The 15,828-nt window shown below is 40.6% G+C and overlaps 1 protein-coding gene and 1 long non-coding RNA gene across 4 annotated transcripts in view; both read left to right on the top strand.

The window, feature by feature from the left end:
- The window catches only part of LOC123727746 (uncharacterized), an 18,346-nt gene extending 3,103 nt beyond the window's left edge, over positions 1 to 15,243 (top strand). Inside the window, exon 3 of the long non-coding RNA XR_006759622.1 lies at positions 15,138 to 15,243. This is a non-coding gene — a long non-coding RNA (uncharacterized lncRNA). The remainder of the gene's footprint in view (positions 1 to 15,137) is intronic.
- The window catches only part of LOC106574953 (zinc finger protein OZF), a 153,233-nt gene that overhangs the window by 42,080 nt on the left and 95,325 nt on the right, over positions 1 to 15,828 (top strand). The gene's annotated exons all lie outside the window — the stretch shown is intronic.

The raw sequence follows: 15,828 nt of genomic DNA, 5'->3' as shown, positions 1-15,828 counted from the left end.
TTTTAAATTATGTAGGACACTTGTATGTTATCAATGTTTAATATTACGAATATTGTATTTTTGAATTTCGCGCTCTGCAATTTCACCGGATGTTGGCCAGATGGGACGCTAGCGTCCCACCTAGCGCAGAGAGGTTAAATTGTTTAACTTGGGTCAAACATTTCAGGTAGCCTTCCACAAGCTTCCCACAATAAGTTGGGTGAATTTTGGCCCAATCCTTCTGACAGAGCTGGTGTAACTGTCAGGTTTGTATGCGTCCTTATTCACACACGCTTTTTCAGTTCTGCCCACAAATTTTCTATAGAATTGAGGTCAGGGCTTTGTGATGGCCACTCCAATACCTTGACTTTGTTGTCCTTTGTGGTGGCTAATTTCTGCATTACCAAATGAGGAGAGTTACAAACTTCACACACCAGTCAGAGTTATACTTAAACTACATCTTTAATAATTAAGAGCTTTTGCAAAAGCACTTTGACTTTCAATGATGCGCTATCTCTAATGAACCATTGGAAAGTGACTACACAAAAGTACAAAGATCTTTTATAGCCAAGATACACCCCTCTCAACCTACATGACGAACCACAGATCTTAGAAACAGTTCACAAAGGGACTTTGAGAAAAGAGTATCCCTTAGCCAGATAACATTCGCTATAAATTATGGTTCAGTTTGGTCCCCAAGAGGAGGTTCTAATCTCGTTCCTGGTACTTCATAGTACAAAAACACCAACTCATCCAATGGCATATACCCATTGTCAACTCTAGATACTCCCATCTCAAGTAAACCCCCTCTTGATCCCACTCCTGGACAAGCTCACTGAGGGGAGTGACTTGCGCACAGACATTGTGGAGACAAGTAATTGGTTCCCCATTAATCACGCCATCCCTTCACATGGTTTAAGAATAGGTAAAGACACATTCACATATGAAGACAATCTTCCATCCTGTCTTCTTCCTTTTCTGATATTCTGCACATGTAAAAGACAGGCCTGACCTCTCCCCTCTCTGGGCCCCAAGTGACTAAGCCCTAGCTAAGGGAAAAGTGCCACTGCCAACATTCATTATCCAAAGGGATACATTCTAATGACAAGTATCTCACATAAGCATATTATGCAAATAATACAAATTAATTATCCATGTTACCCAACTAATTCTGATTCATCCGCCACACCTTAATCCATTTTGCCACAACTTTGGAAGTATGCTTGGGGTCATTGTCCATTTGGAAGACCCATTTGCTACCAAGCTTTAACTTCCTGACCGATTTCTTGAGATGTTGCTTCAATATGTCCACATAATATTCTTTCCTCATGATGCCATCTATTTTGTGAAGTGCACCAGTCCTTCCTGCAGCAAAGCACCCCCACAACATGATGCTGCCACCCCCGTGCTTCACGGTTGGGATGGTGTTCTTCGGCTTGCAAGGCTCCACCCTTTTCCTCCAAACATAACAATGGTCATTATGACCAAACAGTTCTATTTTTGTTTCATCAGACCAGAGGATATTTCTCCAAAAAGCACAATCCTTGTCCCCATGTGCAGTTGCAAACCGTAGTGTGGCTTTTTTTATGGTGGTTTTGGAGCATTGGCTTCTTCCTTGCTGAGCGGCATTTCAGGTTATGTCGATATAGGACTTGTTTTACTGTGGATATAGATACTTTTGTACCTGTTGCCTACAGCATCTTCACAAGGTCCTTTGCTGTTGTTCTGGGATTGAGTTGCATTTTTCGCACTAAAGTACGTTCATCTCTAGGAGACAGAACGAGTCTCCTTCCTGAGCGGTATGACGGCTGCTTGGTCCCATGGTGTTTATACTTGCGTACTATTGTTTGTACAGATAAACGTGGTACCTTCAGGCATTTAGAAATTGCTCCCAAGGATGAACCAGACTTGTGGAGGTCTACAATTTATTTTCTGAGGTCTTGGCTGATTTCTTTTGATTTTCCAATGATGTCCATCAGAGTTATTGAGTTTGAAGGTAGGCCTTGAAATACATCCACAGGTACACCTCCAATTGACTCAAACGATGTCAATTAGCCTATCAGAAGCTTCTAAAGCTTTAACAACGTTTTCAGGGAATTTTCCAAGCTGTTTAAAGGTACAGGCAACTTAGTGCATGTACATTTCTGACCCACTGGAGAATTGTGATACAGTGAATTATAAGTGAAATCTGTTTAAACAATTGTTGGAAAAATTACTTCTGTCATGCACAAAGTAGATGTCCAAGAAATTTGTGGAGTGGTTGAAAAACGAGTTTTAATGACTTACCTGGAGCCAGTGGGTTTGGTGACCAATATGAAGCGAGGGCCAGCCTATGAGAGCATACAGGTCGCAGTGGTGGGTAGTATATGGGGCTTTGGTGACAAAACGGATGGCACTGTGATAGACTACATCCAATTTGCTGAGTAGAGTGTTGGAGGCTATTTTGTAAATTAAATCGCCGAAGTCAAGGATCAGTAGGATAGTCAGTTTTACGAGGGTATGTTTGGCAGCATGAGTGAAGGAGGCTTTGTTGCGAAATAGGAAGCCGATTCTAGATTTAATTTCGGATTGGAGATGCTTAATGTGAGTCTGGAAGGAGAGTTTTCAGTCTAACAAGACACCTAGGTATTTGTAGTTGTCCACATATTCTAAGTCAGAACCGTCCAGAGTAGTGATGCTAGTCGGGTGTGCGGGTGTGATCGGTTGAAGAGCATGCATTTAAGAGCAGTTGGAGGCCACGGAAGGAGTGTTGTATGGCATTGAAGCTCGTCTGGAGGTTTGTTAACACAGTGTCCAAAGAAGGGCCACTTGTATACAGAATGGTGTCGTCTGCGTAGACAGAGAAATCTCTGCCCGAGAATTGAACCCTGTGGCACCACCATAGAGACTTCCAGAGGTCCGGACAACATGCCCTCCAATTTTGACACACTGAACTCTATCTGAAAAGTAGTTGGTGAACCAGGCAAGGCAGTCATTTGAGAAACCAAGGCTGTTGAGTCTGCCGATAAGAATGCGGTGATTGACAGAGTCGAAAGCCTTGGCCAGGTTGATGATGACGGCTGCACAGTACTGTCTTTTATCGATGGCGGTTATGATATTGTTTAGGACCTTGAGCGTTGCTGAGGTGCACCCATGACCAACTCGGAAACCAGATTGCATAGCGGAGAAGTTACGGTGGGATTCTAAATGGTCTGTTTAGTTACTAACCCTTGTGATAGTGAGTGGAGGATGATCTAGCTCATAATTTTCATGACTTATTAGATACTTTTAGAATAGTTTTATTCCCATTTTGTATTGCACATTCTTATATGAATACACACAGTGCATTCGGAAAGTATTCAGACCCCTTGACTTTTTCCACATTTTGTTACGTTACAGCCTTTTTCTAAAATTGTTTAACCTTTATAGGACCGGGGGCCGTAATTGAGAAGTTTGGATGAAAAGCGTGCCCAAAGTAAACTGCCTGCTTCTCAGGCCCAGAAGATAGGATATGCATATAATTGATAGATTTGGAAAGAAAACACTAAAGTTTCCAAAACTGTCAAAATAATGTCTGAGTATAACAGAACTGATATGGCAGGCGAAAACCCGAAGAAAATCCAACCAGAGTTTTTTTTTAAAATTCAATCACAGGATTTTATTTTGTAAAGCTATAGAAAACCCCTATGTCCGTCCACCAGATTGATATTGATATAGCTTCTACTAGCTGTCAACCGTCTTTATTCAAGGTTTTGCGGCTATTATTTTGAAAAATGTATTAGTATTTTGACTTAGTGTGGTGACTGCTAGGGTCACATCAGTGGTTTTGCGCACAATAGAAAAGGTGAGCTCTTGCTAATTTGGCATTCATATTGAACACAGTCCTTTCCATATGAAATATTATAGTTTATTTACATTTTAGACAACCTGAGGATGATATAGACACGTTGTTTGACTTGTTTTGACTAAGTTTGCCGGTAGCTTTTAGAACTTTGTCTGCATTTTCCAACGAGAGAAACCGGTGGATTACTGAGTCAAGCGCGCCAGCTAAACTGACTTTTTTTTTAATATAAAGAACTTTATCGAACAAAAGGACCATTTGTGATGTTTCTGTGACTCTTATGATGGCAACCAGCTGAAGATCTTCAAAGATAAGTGATTAATTTTATCGCTATTTCTTTCGTGACTCTTCTACTTGGCTTGAAATTGTTTGTATGCTTTCGTAAGCGGGGGGGGGGGCTGTCCTCAGATAATCGCATGGTATGCTTTCACCGTAAAGCCTTTTTGAAATCTGACACAGCGGCTGGATTAACAAGAAGTTAAGCTTTATTTTGATGTATGATACTAGTATTTTCATGAATGTTAAATATTTCTATTCTGCAATTTGAAATTCGCGCTCAGCAATTCCACCGGATGTTGGTGAGGTGGTGCGCTAGCGGCACGCCTAGCCCAAAGAGGTTTTAATGAAAAACGTTCCTCATCAATCTACACACAATACCCCATAATGACAAAGCAAATGCAGGTTTTTAGAAATGTTTAAACATTTATAAAAAATTTTAAAAGATACCTTATTTACATAAGTATTCATACCCTTTGCTATGAGACTTGACGTTGAGCTCCGGTGCATCTTGTTTCCACTGATCATAAGGTCCCACATTTCACAGTGCATGTCAGAGCAAAAACCAAGCCATGAGGTTGAAGGAGTTGTCCGTAGAGCTCCATGAAAGGAAAAATTCACAAGCTGGTAAAATGGCGGCACCCACTCGGTCTGCGTCAACGGACTTCAGTGCAGGAAGTGTGGATGCAGCAGAGGGAGACCATTTTACGGTTGCTCTACTGTTTTGAAGCTAAATGTAATGATTATTGGTTTTCTACATGTGTAATAATATTGACGCATTCGGTTTGTCTTTATCTATAAATGTTACTATGGTGTGAACAGGAAATGCAATTGTTTTTTGATGTGAAACAGTGAATACAAGGTTATTATCGAAAATGGCACATAGTGATGCCTAAAAAAAACTAACCTTGTACGAAATGGTTTTTGAGTCATTTATGCATTTATCTACTATAGGGTAAGTATTAGCTCAAAAGTATTGTGGAGGAAGGATACTGCATGGAGTCCGTTGACGGAATTTAGGAAATGGCTGCCTAGTTTTTTGTACTGCACATCGGTTGGGTATTTCCCCCCCAAAATTCAAGAATTTACTCTGAGCATTATAATAACTTACTCGAAATGGAAAAGGGGAAAATAGGAAAAGGTCGCGGAGCTACAACAACAACCCGTAACAAGACAGCAGAAGATATAATCACCGATGAACCCGAGATGGCTAATGCTAGTGCAAATAAGATAGCAGCAGCAAAAGAACCCTCAGTTCGTGAGGTGAGGCGCTCACAGGCTTACGAGAGGAACTTCGAGAAGATGTAATAAAATAACTAAATGAGTTCAAGAAGGACATTAACCAGAAACTCGAAGAAAAGCTGTGATGTTCTTCTTTGTTATCTACAAGAATGGGGGACGCAGAACAGCGCATTGGGGAAACGGACACATGGAACTCCGCAGTCAAGGAAATAATTGAACAGTCACTGAAAAGCCAACACGCACTACAGACAAAAGTGACAGAACTCGAAGGTTTCTCACGTCGAAACAACATTAGACTTTATAACGTAGTAGAGGGCGCAGAAAAAGACTATATGCCCAAATTCGTGGAGGGTCTTTTCAAAGACATACTTGAAGACGACACTGACCTGGGAATCGAGAGGGCACACCGAGCTCTGGCCTCAAAACCCCCCAGCAGCGCCCCACCAAGATGCATAGTAGTACGGTTCCTAAAATTCTCAGTTGAAGAGAAAGTCTTATATGCAACCTGGAAAAAGCCTAACTTCCAAGGCCAACGAGTGTTCTTTGATCATGACTACGCGAGAGAGTTACTGAAAAGAAGGAAAGAATACACCCCCATTAAGAAAGCACTTAAAGAGAAGGGTATTTGCTTCCAAACACCATTCCCGGCAAAAATGCGGGTATTTCTGGAAAATAGCCCGGTCACATACGAGCATGCAGACGAGGCGGCTGAGGTCGAGGGGCATCCCAGTGGAGTATACCGCCAGGAGAAAGGCGACATCACCGGCGGAAAGACTCGAGCAGGCTCTCCCATGGATTGTTGTCGACAAGCAGAGTCATGGAGAAAGAGGGAAACCACCTCGGCGAGAGGACGTTCACATCCGAGAGAGACTCAGGCATTTCCAACGGGAAGATGGAAGACACTAAACCGTATTTAACAGAATTCATAGTTACCGGGAGCTGTTAAGACATTGGGTTGTTACGGTTGACATTGCAATAAGTAAACTATCTCCCCTATTTTCCCCCAATGCTGAACAAGGGCGAGTAGCCAAAAGTATGTGTTCTTTATGAACACACTAAGTAGCGTCACATAAATAACGTATATATTAGTTAATCTCTCTGGGACATCTGGGACGCTAGCGTCCCACCCGCGGTACACACTATCAACAGCCAGTGAAATAGCAGGGCGGCAAATTCAAAACAACAAAAATCTCATAATTCAAATTTCTCAAACATACAAGTATGATACACCATTTTAAAGACAAGATTCTCCTTAATCCAACCACATTGTCCGATTTCAAAAAGGCTTTACGGCGAAAGCATAGCATTAGATTATGTTAGGACAGCGCCGAGACAAGAAAAACCACACAGCCATTTTCCAAGCAAGGAGAGGCGTCACAAAAACCAGAAATACAGCTAAAATTAATCACTAACCTTTGATGATCTTCATCAGATGACACTCCCAGGACTCGATGTTACAAAATACATGTATGTTTTGCTTGATAAAGTTCATATTTATATCCATAAACCCCATTTTACATTGGAGCGTGATGTTCAGAAAATGTATTCCCACCAAAACTTCCGGTGAATGAGCACATCAATTTACAAAAATACTCATCATAAACGTTGATAAAATTTACAACAGTTATTGAAAGCATTATAGATACACTTCTCCTTAACCTCTATGGGCTAGGTGGGACGCTTGCGTCCCACCTACTCAACAGCCAGTGTAATCCCGTGGCGCGTTATTCAAATTCCTCAAAAATGCAAAAACTTCAATTTTTCAAACATATGACTATTTTACACCATTTTAAAGACAAGACTCTCATTAATCTAACCACACTGTCCGATTTCAAAAAGGCTTTACAACGAAAGCAAAACATTAGATTATGTCAGCAGAGTACCCAGACAGAAATAATCAGACACCATTTTTTTCAAGCTAGCATATAATGTCACATAAACCCAAACCACAGCTAAATGTAGCACTAACCTTTGATGATCTTCATCAGATGACAACCCTAGGACATTATGTTATACAATACATGCATGTTTTGTTCAATCAAGTTCATATTTATATCAAAAAACAGCTTTTTACATTAGCATGTGACTAGCATTCCCACCGAACACTGCCGGTGAATTTACTAAATTACTCACGATAAACGTTCACAAAAAGCATAACTTATTTTAAGAATTATAGATACAGAACTCCTCTATGCACTCGATATGTCCGATTTTAAAATAGCTTTTCGGTGAAAGCACATTTTGCAATATTCTCAGTAGATAGCCCGGCATCACAGGGCTAGCTATTTAGACACCCAGCAAGTTTAGCACTCACCAAAGTCAGATTTACTATAAGAAAAATGTTATTACCTTTGCTGTCTTCGTCAGAATGCACTCCCAGGACTTCTACTTCAATAACAAATGTTGGTTTGGTTCCAAATAATCCATAGTTATATCCAAATAGCGGCGTTTTGTTCGTGCGTTCAAGACACTATCCGAAAGGGTAAATAAGGGTGACGAGCATGGCGCAATTCGTGACAAAAAATGTCTAAATATTCCATTACCGTACTTCGAAGCATGTCAACCGCTGTTTAAAATCAATTTTTATGCCATTTTTCTCATAAAAAAGCGATAATATTCCGACCGGAAATCTGCGTTTAGGTAAACAGACGAAAGAAAATAAAGCATGGGGTCGACTCGGGCACGCGCCTAAGCCCATAGTACTCTGATCGGCCACTTGCCAAACGCGATAAAGTGTTTTAGCCAGAGGCTGCCTCGATATCGTTCAGCTTTTTCTCGGGCTCTGAGAGCCTATGGGAGCCGTAGGAAGTGTGACGTTATAGCAAAGATCCTCAGTCTTCAATAAAAAGAGCCAAGATGAAACACAACTTGTCAGACAGGCCACTTCCTGCATGGAATCTTCTCAGGTTTTGGCCTGCCATATGAGTTCTGTTATACTCACAGACACCATTCAAACAGTTTTAGAAACTTTAGGGTGTTTTCTATCCAAAGCCAATAATTATATGCATATTCTAGTTACTGGGCAGGAGTAGTAACCAGATTAAATCGGGTACGTTTTTTATCCGGCCGTGTCAATACTGCCCCCTAGCCCTAACAGGTTAATGCAACCGCTGTGTCAGATTTTAAAATAGCTTTACGGCAAAAGCACATTTTTCAATATTCTGAGTACAGACCTCAGCCATCAAAGCAAGCTATACAGTTACCCGCCAAGTTCTGGAGTCAACTAAACTCAGAATTAGTATTATAAATCTTCCCTTACCTTTGCTGATCTTCGTCGGAATGCATTCCCAGGACTCCCACTTCCACAAGAAATGTTATTTTTGTTCGAAAAACTCCATATTTATGTCCAAATACCTCCGTTTTGTTCACGCGTTCAGATCACTAATCCAAAGGCATAACGCGAGAGCGCAAAACCAGAGACGAAAAGTCAAATAGTTCCATTACCGTTTGTAAAAACATGTCAAACGATGTTTACAATCGATCCTTATGGTCTTTTTAACATAAAACTTTGATAATATTCCTAACCGGACAATAGCGTATTCATTACAGAGGAAAAAGGAGCGGCGCGCCAGCGTGCCTGCGCAGTAAACAACTCACTGGTCCCAGGCAGTCCACTGATTGACTGAGGTCCTATTCTCTGTCCAGTAACAGTAGACACATGAAACAAGTTTCTAAAGACTGTTGACAGCCAATGGAAGCCTTAGGAAGTGCAAAATGACCCCACAGACACTGTAGTTTGAATAGGGATTAGATAGAAAAACTACAAGTCACTTCCTGGTTGGATTTTTTTCTCAGGTTTTTGCCTGCCATATGAGTTCTGTTATACTCACAGACATCATTCAAACAGTTTTAGAAACTTCAGAGTGTTTTCTATCCAAATCTAGTAATAATATGCATATCCTACCTTCTGGGCCCGAGAAGCAGGCAGTTTAATTTGGGCACGTATTCATCTGAATTTCTGAATACTGCCCCGTCACCAAGAAGTTAAGGATTAATTACACATTGACAACGGGGTGACAGAAGGGCATATCAAGGGGAGGATTCAGGATATGCACGCATGACCAATATAGTTTTCACTTGTAATTAACTGATGTGTATAAGCGACAAAATAGGCACCCTTATTATTTTCGGATCCAACAGGTCTTGTTTGTGACAACGTCACGCATTTTCATATCTGAGCGAGGGGCCCCTCCTGCGGATAGGCTCATCCCCTCAAACCCCAGAGGCAAGAGACAGTCCTCTGACATGGGAGTCCAAATACCAAAGTATTTTCCCACTTTGGTTTACCTTATTATCGTTCTTCATTTTTAGGCTCATGATAAGCAGGCAGATATGGTGCACAGGTTTTTTTTATTTATATCGATGCATCATCGGGAATTTATTAAGGTCATAAGTCTCAATGTAAACGGACTGGGGAGTGCCATCAAGAGAAGTAAGGTAACAGCAAAGATGAAACAGGAGAGAGTTGACATACTATTCTTGCAGGAAACTCACTTATCCACACCTGAGCACGAGAAACTCAAGAAAATAGGATTTAAGAATACGTTTTTTTCTTCTTACAAAATGGGTAGTTGCAATCTTGATCCCAAATTCAGTTAATTTTGAGTTTGTCTGTAATAAAAGACGAGGGTAGATTTATACTTGTTAAATGTAAACTGGATAACAAGGAAGTTACATTATTTAATGTATACGCACCACCAGGGAGTGACATGGTCTTCTACAGGAAGGTGTTTGATTGAATTGCCACAGAAACCTCTGGCACTCTTATCTGTGGAGGGGATTTTAACACGATTTTAAACTCAAAATTGGACTACACAAATCAACATAGGAAAATGAGTCTAGTTGTTAAAAAGATCAATAGGATATTGCAGGATCTAGGACTGCTCGATGTATGGCGTGACACCCACAAGACAGATGAGGAATATACTTTTTACTCAGCCCGCCACACTGAATACTCCAGGTTAGACTACTTTTTCATGTACAATGCAGATAGACACAGGCTTAAGGATTGTAGGATCGGGCAGAGCGACTTATCAGATCATAATGGAGTTTACGTTTTGCTACACCTTGATAGCAAACCAAGAAATCCTATATGGAGACTTAATACAAGCATGCTGAATGATCCAGCATTCAAGGAATCAATAAAGACCGAATTGAACATCTATCTGGAGAATAAGGATAACGGGGAAGTATCTCCTGCTACATTGTGGGATGCAGCTAAGGCGGTTATTAGAGGAAAGATCATAGCCACATCATCTCTTAAGAAAAAGATTAAAGCACAGAATCTGCTGAAATTACAGGAAACCCTAAGAAACTTAGAAGGATCTCATAGTCAATACAAAGACCCTCTTACTTTACAAGAGATCCAAAAGGTAAAACAGGAAATTTACCAGATTTATAGTGAAGAAGTAGAGAAAAAGCTCAGGTTCCTGAAACAACGATATTATGGAGCAGGCTCAAAGGCAACCAAATTACTAGCATGGAGACTCCGGAAACAACAAGCACAGAATACCATTTTCAAAATAAAAGACCCCAAAACAAAGAAGATCACATGCAAATTAGATGAAATACAGAATGCATTTGAATCATATTACACATCTGTACAAGCAACCAGAGAAGGCAGATGCACAGACAATAGAGCGTTTTTTGAACTGACTTGATCTCCCCTAAATTGGGACAGAGCAAAATTATAGACTAACTTTAGAAATAACCACAGAAGAAGTTAATAAAGCAATATCTCAACTAACAGTAAACAAGTCTCCAGGCTTCCCTTCAGAATGGTTCAAGACCTTCAGAGAACAACTAACACCTCCACTTAAGGGCCTGATGGCTTCCCTTCAGAATGGGTCAAGACCTTCAGAGAACAACTAACACCTCTACTTAAGGCCTGTTTTAACTGGACTCTGCGGGAGGTCGGTCTCCCACCATCATGGAGTGAGGCCATCATATCTGTAATCCCAAAAGAGGGTAAAGATAAGAAGGAATGCAGTTCATATAGACCTATTGCAATTCTTAACACAGATTATAAACTATATGCATCAATAATAGCCAAAAGAATGGAGAACAAAATCCCAGAATTGATTGACGGAGATCAAACTGGTTTCATACAAAATAGGCAGACACAGGACAATAAGGAGAACACTACATGTTATGGACCACATTACTCAGAATAAGACACGTGCAATATTAATCAGTCTAGATGCAGAAAAAGCATTTGATTCAGTGGGTTGGGATTATCTATTCCAATTTAAGAAGTGATACAGTGCATCAAAACACTGTATTCAGGTCCGACCGCTAGAATAAAGATAAATGGACATTTGTCACGAGCGAGGAACAAGACAAGGCTGTAATATTTCACCCACGCTCTTCTCCTTGTACCTCGAACCATTAGCACAGGCAATAAGACAGGACCCAACTTTAGAGGGAATAACAATAAGAGGCAGTGAACATAAGATATGCATGTATGCTGATGACGTTCTGTTATTCCTTAAAGACCCAGGCTCAAGTGTACCTAGATTGATGGATGTTTTACAAACATTTGGAACATATTCAGGCTATGTGCTTCACGTACACAAGACTCAAGCCCTAGTATATGATTATACCTCACAGGAAGAGCTGAAGAGTACAGTCGTGGCCAAAAGTTTTGAGAATAACACAAATATTAATTTTCACAAAGTTTGCTGCTTCAGTGTCTAGATATTTTTGTCAGATGTTACTATGGAATACTGAAGTATAATTACAAGCATTTCATAAGTGAAAGGCTTTTATTGAGAATTACATGAAGTTGATGCACAATATTTGCAGTGTTGAACCTTCTTTTTCGAGACCTCTGCAATCCGCCCTGGCATGTTGTCAATTAACTTCTGGGCCACATCCTGACTGATGGCAGCCCATTCTTGCATAATCAATGCTTGGAGTTTGTCAGAATTTGTGGGGTTTTGTTTGTCCACCCGCCTCTTGAGAATTGACCAAGTTCTCAATGGGATTAAGGTCTGGGGAGTTTCCTGGCCATGGACCCAAAATATCGATGTGTTGTTCCCTGAGCCACTTAGTTATCTCTTTTGCCTTATGGCAAGGTGCTCCATCATGCTGGAAAAGGCATTGTTTGTCACCAAACTTTTCCTGGATGGTTGGGAGAAGTTGCTCTCGGAGGATGTGTTGGTACCATTCTTTATTCATGGCTGTGTTCTTAGGCAAAATTGTGAGTGAGCCCACTTCCTTGGCCGAGAAGCAACCCCACACATGAATGGTCTCAGGATGCTTTACTGTTGGCATGACACAGGACTGATGGTAGCGCTCACCTTGTCTTCTATGGACAAGCTTTTTTCCGGATGCCCCAAACAATCGGAAAGGGGATTTATCAGAGAAAATGACTTTACCCCAGTCCTCAGCAGTCCAATCCCTGTACCTTTTGCAGAATATCAGTCTGTCCCTGATGTTCCTTTAGAGAAGTGGCTTCTTTGCTGCCCTTCTTGACACCAGGCCATCCTCCAAAAGGCTTCGCCTCACTGTGCATGCAGATGCACTCACACCTGCCTGCTGCCATTCTTGAGCAAGCTCTGTACTGGTGGTGTCCCGATCTCGCAGCTGAATCAACTTTAGGAGACGGTCCTGGCGCTTGCTGCACTTTCTTGGGCGCCCTGAAGCCTTCTTCACAACAATTGAACCGCTCTCCTTGATTTTCTTGATGATCGGATAAATGGTTGATTTAGGTGCAATCATACTGGCAGCAATATCCTTGCCTGTGAAGCCCTTTTTGTGCAAAGCAATGACGGCACGTTTTTCCTTGCAGGTAACCATGATTGACAGAGGAAGAACAATGATTCCAAGCACCACCCTCCTTTTGAAGCTTCCAGTCTGTTATTCAAACTCAATTAGCATGACAGGGTTATCTCCAGCCTTGTCCTCGTCAACACTCACACCAGTGTTAACAAGAGAATCACTGACATTATGTCAACTGATCTTTTTGTGGCAGGGCTGAAATGCAGTGCAACTGGTTTTTGGCGATTCAGTTCATTTGCATGACAAAGAGGGACTTTGCAATTAATTGCAATTCATCTGATCACTCTTCATAACATTCTGGAGTATATGCAAATTGCCATCATACAAACTGAGGCAGCAGACTTTGCGAAAATTAATATTTGTGTCATTCTCAAAACTTTGGGCCACGACTGTAGGTATAAATTCCACTGGACTTCTTCATCCATTAAATATCTTGGAGTATATCTACCAAAAGATACACCCAAACTTTATTGCATGAATTACGATCACATCATCAAGAAAATATATGATGACCTAGACAGGTGGAATTCACTTCCCTTAGATCTTAGAAGTAGAATTGAAACAATCAAAATGAACATCCTGCCGAGGTTACTGTATTTGTTCCAATCACTGCCCATAGAAATCCCACCTAAACAGTTTAGGGATAAACGGATATCAAGGTTTATCTGGAACAGTAGGAGACCAACAATTATATATACAACATTACAATTACCAAACAACTGTGGGGGTGTGGCCTTACCAAACCTAAAAGATTATTTTGTGTCAGCCCAATTAAGACCTCTGGTGTGTTGGTGCAATTCAGAATCCGAATCCAAATGGAAAGACATTGAGACTACTTTGACAGAGAGGACAAAATAAGGACATGGTAATAGAAATATACAATAGACAAAATCAGTGGATTAATTTCTCTCTGAAGACATGGTTTAGGGTAGTTAAGCAAAATAATTTAGATAGCTTCATCCCTGCAACTCAGGACAGCAGATTTAAACAATGGATGCAGAAAGGCATCACATCATTCAGTACAATTATAAGGAATGGGGACCTAGATAACTTCCAGGACCTACCTACAAGTTCGACACTATTTCTGAAGGGAGATAAAAGCGATTGACCCTCGAGCACCTCAAAAATTAATCCAAGTATTCACTAACGCATACAACTTGGGGAGTAACAAGAAAACTATTTCAAATCTCTACTTGGGTATTCAAGCCTCAAATAAACATTCTACAAACTATATTAAAAATAAATGGAACTTAACATTGAAATAACTGATGAAACGTGGTTGAACATATTAGGGACTCAACAAAACTCCATCTCAAGGTCATGGAGAAAATTCTGTTGGAAGAATGTTATACGTTTCTTCATAATACCTAAACTGAAATCAAAACAGACTGGCTCCCTACAACCTTGTTGGAGAGAATGCTGTCTTGAGGGTGGATCACTCTCATATGTTTTGAACCTGCACCGCAATCGAAACCTACTGGGGAGAAATAAGATCTAACATTGGGAAAATAATGGGATTTGACATAGAACAAACATTAATTTCTTTGTACTTGGGTGAAATACCTGATAACTTACACAATAGAGAAAAGTACCTCTTGAAGGTCCTTCTGGCAGCCAGTAAAAAGGCTATCACTGGGAAATGGCTACAAAAAGACCCTCCCACAGTGACACAATGGATAGTCATTGTAAAATCAGTAAACCACATGGAGCGTATGACCTTTGCTTTAAGAACACAAGAGGAGAGAGGTCAGGAATACTGGGGAAAAATAGGTTTTGTACTTGGAAAAGCTCTAATTCAAAGATGTCAATGTAACTAATATGATGAAGGTATGACGTGCACTGGTACTCCTGCACCTAAATATAAACAGTACCGACACCCAAAATGAGTATCGGCAACTATTTCAGTCCAAGTCAAGCACTGAATTAGATAATTGAACAAGAAAAAATATTATATATTTAATAGAGAATAAAGAAGGTATCAGAACTGTCAAGAAAATAATTTTTGTGTCTGTTTCTCTTGTACTACTTGCCGACTCAGGTATGAGGCCGGTAACATCAACAGTGACGACAGACCCAGCCTTCCTCTCTCCTTCCACACTGAGTCCAAACCTACAGTCACTGGGTCCTGATTGTGACAGTGGAGCCCAGTTTGCACTGCAGGATCCAGAGATGGCATCAGTGAAGCTGGAAGACTGCAGTCAAACACTTGAGCTGAATGTCAACATTAAAGATGAAGAAGAGGAGGAGAAGATTGGGAAATCTGTTAATCATGGTAAGAGCTGGTTCTATCTAACTAATTTTGTTGTTTGTTACAACTTCCCACTGTGTATGAAAAGTTGCAGTAGAACTGTTTCATGATGAACTGTTTTAATGAGAAAGTAGATGTTATTTCATGCTACTGATACTTGCATGGTTTGACACCAGTATTGCCAGCATTTGTTTTATTCACTGGGCGATCTGGAGTGCTCAGAGAGTAGACTAAAGAAGTGAAGTAAAACTGCCAGTGTTTTTAAAGTTCTATGAAATTAGTCTGTGTAGTTTCTAACCCTTGTGATAGTGAGTGGAGGATGATATGAAATGAGTCTGTGTAGTTAGTAACCCTTGTGATAGTGAGAGGAGGATGATATGAAATGAGTCTGTGTAGTTACTAACCCTTGTGATAGTGAGTGGAGGATGATATAGGTCATAATTTTCTTGACTTATGAGATACTTTTAGAATAGTTTTATTC

Source organism: Salmo salar, chromosome ssa16 (genome assembly GCF_905237065.1).
Source record: "Salmo salar chromosome ssa16, Ssal_v3.1, whole genome shotgun sequence".
NCBI lineage: Eukaryota > Metazoa > Chordata > Actinopteri > Salmoniformes > Salmonidae > Salmo > Salmo salar.
Note: the sequence above shows the minus strand (reverse complement) of the source record. Positions and strands in the feature narration are given on the sequence as shown.